General features: G+C 46.1%; 1 non-coding gene across 1 annotated transcript; it reads right to left on the reverse strand.

Moving 5' to 3' along the window:
- Positions 1-754: 754 nt before the first annotated feature.
- Positions 755-860, reverse strand: LOC114021563. The gene has a single exon (XR_003566077.1). It is a non-coding gene; the product is annotated as a U6 spliceosomal RNA (small nuclear RNA).
- Positions 861-6,821: the final 5,961 nt, after the last annotated feature.

The raw sequence follows: 6,821 nt of genomic DNA on the forward strand, positions 1-6,821 counted from the left end.
ATATACTTTGAACTCAGTTTTTTATTGGCAATAGACCTTATAAACTAGAATCACTCTTATCCAATAATCCTACTCCACAAAAATAATATTTACTTAGCTATTAATAAGGTTAAGATGCTTGGCCAGGCTTCTGGTACCTAAGGGAGGAAACAATGAAGTCTCTTTCCTATATTTTGTGTTTACTGTTTATAATAGTTTGTAGAATCACTTCAGCTAGTTTTAATTACACTCTCTGAAGTGAAAATGCCCACTCCTACAAAGCAGACAATATATAGTCAGTGGATAATCACTTCTTTGCTGTGATATTAATCTCATACACAGCCAGAAAAGTGGTAGCCCCTGTATACGTTTGCACTCTGTGACACATTCATTGTGTCAAAACATTCTGATGTTGCAACACAATGTCATCTGGTCACTGTGCAAAAGAACCAAGATTTTTTTTAACATCCCTAGTGTAGGCAGAGCTTTAGAGACAAAATTAAATGGCCTTTGCAGTGCAGAGAAACTATGGAGAGATCATATGGAACTGAAAGAGACTTCTTTTGTAGTAAGTTCCTCTAGTAACAGATCAGGGGAATCATCATCAAGTGGTACACCTGGCCTTGCACTGGTAGTTTATTATAAGCAGGTACAATAAATGAGTCATCCAATGTTCAGGGGGTCAAGTATCAGGGGGTAGCCGTGTTAGTCTGTATCCACAAAAACAACAAGGAGTCTCGTGGCACCTTAAAGACTAACAGATTTATTTGAGCATAAAAATATGGAATGCTTCACGAATTTGCGTGTCATCCTTGCAGAGGGGCCATGCTAATCTTCTCTGTATCATTCCAGTTTTAGTATATGTGCTGCCGAATATTCGCGGGGAGTCTTGGCTTTTGGCCCAAGGTTCCGGCCTTTGCTCCAGAAGGGTTTCAGGCTTCCCTCCCTCCCCTCCCCCATCACAGGATTTTTAGTGCCAGCCCTGTAAAAATAACTGGACTAAACAAAGACAGGAGAGACGGGTGGGAGACAGGCTGCAAAGAAGTCAGTTCTTGATTTCTTCAGCCTCCCCATTGTCTCTGAAATCACTCAGAATCAGGGAATGTATTATTTTCATGATTAAAAACATAAAAACATTCATATTTGTTTGTCCTGTGGCCAAAGGGGAGAAGGGCTTGGGAGCAGCCATGATGAAAAATTAAACATTTCAGTTTCTCACAGATGGTGTTGTTACCTAGCAGCTCTGTGTTCTTGGGGAACCAGGGCACAGTATGCAGCCTGTCTGACTCACGAAAGACAACCTCACCACAGCCTCTGCTTGAACCAAATCTGCATCAGAAGACAGGCTTACAAAAAGCAATGAAAAGGCAGTGGGAAACACATTTAAACCCCTGGGACAAGGGTGACAGGATTAAGGAAACTCCCCTAGCCTCATTTGCGTCGAAGATGGGACAAGGAGGCATCTCCATCAGCATACAGAATGGAGAACAGAGATTCCAAGGCAAGAACTGCACGGAACTCTGGGACCAGAAAAGCAGGACAGCAATGTATAATGGGGGATCGCTGCTCCAGATGTTAATGAACCCCTGCCTGCGCACACCCAGCTCAGTAGTTATCAAACCAGTTCAAGTAATAAATCCTTTATTGGCATCCAAAATAGTGAAGCCCCCTAACTGAATTGTGAGCTCCCTCCAAGGAACACCGCCCACAGCCAGGAATGATCAGCTTCCATGGTCTAACCCAGGGGTCGGCAACCTTTCAGAAGTGGTGTGCTGAGTCTTCATTTATTCACTCTAACTTAAGGTTTCGCGTGCCAGTAATACATTGTAATGTTTTTTAGAAGGTCTCTCTCTCTAAGTCTATATATTATATAAGTAAACTATTGCCGTATGTAAAGTAAACAAGGTTTTCAAAATGTTTAAGAAGCTTCATTTAAAATTAAATTAAAATGCTGATCTTACGCCGCTGGCCCACTCAGTCCGCTGCCAGCCTGGGGTTCCGTTCACCTAGGCCGGCAGCAGGATGAGCAGGGCCCGCGGCCGGGCCCCCAGCTGGCAAGGGGCTGGCAGTCAGAACCCCAGACTGGCAGCGGGCTGAGCGGGGCCAGCGGCCGGGACCCCAGACCATCAGTGGGCTGAGCAGCTCAGCCCGCTACAACTCAGCTCACTGCCGGTCTTGGGTTCTGGCTGCCGGCCCCGCTCAGCCAGGGTCCCGGCTGCTGGTCCTGCTCAGCCTGCTGCCGATCTGGGATCCCAGCCCTGCCCACACAGAGTGGGTACCTACCTTCTCCCTGGTTCTAGCCCATTCTCTTCCTCTCTCTCTGCACTGAGCTGAGGGTGGGAGTGCACTGAGCACAGGGCTGGGGGTGAAGGCGCAGGCTGGGGGATGGGGTGTAGGGTCTGGCCAGGAGCTAGAATGAGGGAGGGGGCTCAGGGTTGGGGCAGGAGATTAGGGTGTGGAGTGCTTACCTGGGCATCTCCCATTTGGTGTGAGGGGTGCAGGTGGGAATGTGTGTGTGTGGGGGGAGTACAGGAGCTCCCGTTTGGTGCTCAGGGTGGGGGTGGGAATGTGGGGGGTGCAAGAGTCAAGACATGGTGTGTGAGGAGGAGTCAGGCAGAGGGATGGGGGCTCATGAGGGGGATGAAGAGGTCAGGGCATGGGGTGTGGGGAAGCTGGGTATGTGTGGGGGGTGCTGGAGTCAGGGCTGGGGTCTTGGGGGGGGTGCAGGGGTCAGGGCAGGAGGCTGGGTGTGTGTGAGGGGGGTGCAGGGGCCAGGGCAGAGGGCTGGGGGTGTGGGCTAGGGTCGTGGGGGTGCTCCCAGCCCCCTGCCCAGAGCAGTTCATGGCAGGGGGTTGGAGGGGATATGCCCTGATTCAACCCCCTTCCCCAAGGCTCCGTCCCCACCTCTTCTCCGCCTCCTCCCCGGAGCAGGGAGCATGCTGCGGCTCTGCTTCTCCCCCTCCTCGCAAGGGCCATCAGCTGATGGGCAACAGGGAGGGAGGGAGAGGGGGAGGGGCAGGAACCCAGCACACTGGGGGAAAAGGCAGAGGGGGGAGCTTGCCTGCCCTGCAGCAGCAGCCGCCAGGACCAAGCTTCTTCACCCTGCCCCCACTTGGGGGGGGGAGGGGAGGAGAAGAGCGGGCTGGGGCGGGCAGGATTTTTAATGGCACGCTGCTGCCTGCCAGGGTCCAGCGGGGCTGGGACCCAGCAGGCAGCAGCGTACCATTAAAATCAGCTCGCGTGCCGTCTTTGGCACGCGTGCCATAGGTTGCCAACCCATGGTCTAGCCTGAACAAAACAACTTTGGCATACTCCCTTGTTTACCCATAAACAAATCTAGTGTTCTCCCTTGAACCATTGTTGTTTTCCTATAAAAACCCCTACCTGTGCTCAAGTAAGTGTTCTGATGTCTGGATCCAACATCTGCATCAGTTCCATTGGGACTTCGTCTTCTCCTGACTGATCGTGCTGGGGGCTCTGCCTGTCTGCAGCACTCTGGACCCTCAGCTACCACCACCACCTGGGAACCCCAATCGATTCAAGCTTCATGGAGTGGTGAGATCCCCGCTCTCTCAGTATACCTTCTGACCCTGACTTGTGTGATCAGTTATAGTTTTGTAAACCTGACTTTTATAATCAAATTTAAGTTAGATTTAATATTATCACTGTTTTGTTTGTTTGGCTCCCCTGTGGTTATTACCTGGCAATAAATAACTTTCATGATATAAGCTGGTTGCTTGCTTTTCTCTCTCTCTCTCTCTCTCTCTTCCCCGCCTCTCATGGGTGTTTTTTTTGGTTTCCTCATTTGCTCTGCAGCAATGCTACTCTTACCTAAGCTAAAAGATCCCTGGAGCACCCAAAAACCCTGTGAGGTTTGTTCATCAAGTGAGTTACTACCAGAGCAATTGCAATGTGAAAGTGGGGATAGAGGTGTGCTGAACCAGGAACCTATGAGGGTGGCAGCTTGGAAGTACTGCTCGACCCGGTCTGCTCAGGCGTGCTCTATTCCGGTGCGGTGCCGATGGCATATGAGGGTGACACCTTGGAAGTGCTGCTCGACCCAGCCTGCTGAGTCCAGGGACATATAAGGGGTCAGCTTGGGAGTGCTGATTAACCTGGTCTTCTCAGATGCGCACTGTTAATGTGTGTGTGTATATATATATATATATACACATACGTCTGTATAAGAACACAAGTGACACAAGCCGTACATTGACAGAAATACAGAACCCTTCCCCCCACCCCCCGACGAGTAACCCTAATAAATAAGCATACCTCAAAGTAACGGGCAAAGCTGGTAACAGCGTGGGGCGAGCAGTATGTGATGTATATTAAGGTACAGATGGTGGCAGACCCTTCACTTTAGAAGGGAAGCTAGTATGTTGTGTACATGGAGCGCAGAGAAAGTATGGGTATCACTATGCTTAGGGAGGGGAGAGCAACGTACAAGGTACATGCAGATACAGTATAGCGGAAGCCTCAAAGCTTTGAGAGGAGAGTGTAATAAAAGCAAGTGTTTGTAAACTAATGTTCTGAAGACAAAAGGCCAAGGAAGTTATCAGTGTTACCACATGTTCACAGTCAAATATGGTCTGCAGTGCAACCATGAAACTTGAGTATATCAGTAAACTGTCTGTGAGGATGCTATGATCCCATCATCTAATATGGCAAAGGGTAAACTAGATGGAGCAGAAAAGCAGGAGCTTCAGTGAAACTTTTATTACTAGGGCTGAACAGTATTTCTGAGAAAAGACAAGGAGCATATGAAGTTACTGCAGCAGAGAATGGTATAGACTGAGATGAAAGCAACAAGACTGGATGGTGCAAGATCATGATCAAATGTTAGTTCTCCAGAACTCAAGGCAAAGGAACGTCAGGAAATATTTATGCAAATCAAAGAGCTCCATAAAATTGCCAGCATACTGATTAAGTGAAAGTTAAGATACTGATACCATCTGGAATACAAATTACAAATCTCCAAAGCAAGGTGCATTGAGCTAAGGCAGGTTCATTCCTGGGAACAGCATGTTGAGTAACTGGCCAGTACTATTTTGGATTTACTTTTGGTAATATGTAATATATTAATGATAGTTGCATAGGGGCTAATAATCATGAATATATCAGATATGTATAAAGTGACAGTTTAAACAATTAAAAAAGCATTGCAAGAGAATACAGAATGAATCAGAGAAAACCAACTGCCTAATTGCTGAATCAAACGTCATTGTAAATTTACTAGAATGTGACAGTGCATGTTACATTCATTCTGGTCAAGTACACACAAGCCACACAACATGCACACCCACAAACATGCACAGACGGTGCAGTTTTTATCTCAATTCAAATAACCACAATACAGTAGAAACCATAGGTGTAGTTTGACTTCTATATTTGGGGGAGCAGCTCCAGTCTGGCCAATGGGGCCAAGCATGGAGGCGGGGAAGGAGCAAATTCCATGCCTGCGCAGGACCGCAACACCCCCCGTGTCTCCCCCAAACTATGCCCACGGTATAAACCAGATGTGAACTGAAAGAGGACGATGAATACTGATGTGAAAATGAGCACACCAACCACCCACTTCACCTAAAATTCCTATATCCAATGCTGCCCACAAAAATCAGCTTTTAAGTTGGAGTAGAATTTAGTCATTCAGCTAAACCAACAGCCAGCTCTTCAAGCTCTGTATGCATGAAACTACCAATGATTTCAGTATGTGTTCTATGCACAGAGACCTTGTGCAACTGGGCCTTAAGCTTCTGCTTGCACATTTAGAAGTGAATGGAGTACAAATGTGGATGTGATTCAATCAACAGGTAAGGAGGCATCCAGAAAAAAAACTGAAATCATTTTACAATGCCGCCACACTTTGTAAATGTGAGACTTGGACAGATCCTTATCTCACTGATAATCAGAAAATAACAATTTGAAAATGCAAAGTATAGTTGGAGGAACCAGCTGCACTTAGATCAATCTAGATCATCTAAATTAACACAAACAATTAGCAGAGGGCAAAAGATAAAGGGGGAAAAAGCAATTTCTTTAGTTAGCATGTTAAAGGTAATCAGAAAGAAACGATAAGGGCAAAGAAAATATTAAACACATACTTTGCATCTCTCTGTATCAGAGAAGAGATATTTTCCTAATCAGGAATCTGATTACTGTGAACGGATTATGAAGAATTAGGAAACCAGGTGATAAGATCAGAAATGGTTAATAAAAACATGAGATCCTTAAAACTGATAAAACAGAAAGCCCATATCCACATGTGCTGAAGGAAATGGGGAAAGAAATTAGAGACGCTTTAGCAAACCTTTTAATAAGTTCAAGAGAAATTCCTAGGAACTGGAAAATGTAACGAAATGCTTTTGCTGGGGAAAAGCAGCCCAGGGCACATTACGAGCTACAGACTAGTCAGTTTGAAATCCATTGTTGGAAAGTCTTAAGACTCTTTGAGGGATCAAATTGGGGTGATACTTGGAAAAGCCTGGCCCTGACTTAAACCAGCCAACCTTACTAAATTGCTGGAATTCACTGAAATTGCTGCTGGCAGGATATAGAAAAGTTTTAAATAGTGCACAGAATATTTAGCGTTTGTGAAACAAACGTATGTACAGATGATTGGCCCGGAAATTATTTTTGAAAAGGGGCCAATAAGGAAGGTACCAGAGGACTGAACAAAAAATAAACATTAGCAAACTTTAAAAAAAGAAAAAAAAAAGACTTACTAGAAAGTAATTGCCAGGATTGATCTTCCTACTTCAATCCCTGATCAAATCATGCAGCAAATATTGAGAAATAACAACTGAGGGCACCTAGAGAATAATGGAACTGTGCAATTAAAC

This window comes from Chelonia mydas, chromosome 2, assembly GCF_015237465.2.
Source record: "Chelonia mydas isolate rCheMyd1 chromosome 2, rCheMyd1.pri.v2, whole genome shotgun sequence".
Classification (NCBI taxonomy): domain Eukaryota; kingdom Metazoa; phylum Chordata; order Testudines; family Cheloniidae; genus Chelonia; species Chelonia mydas.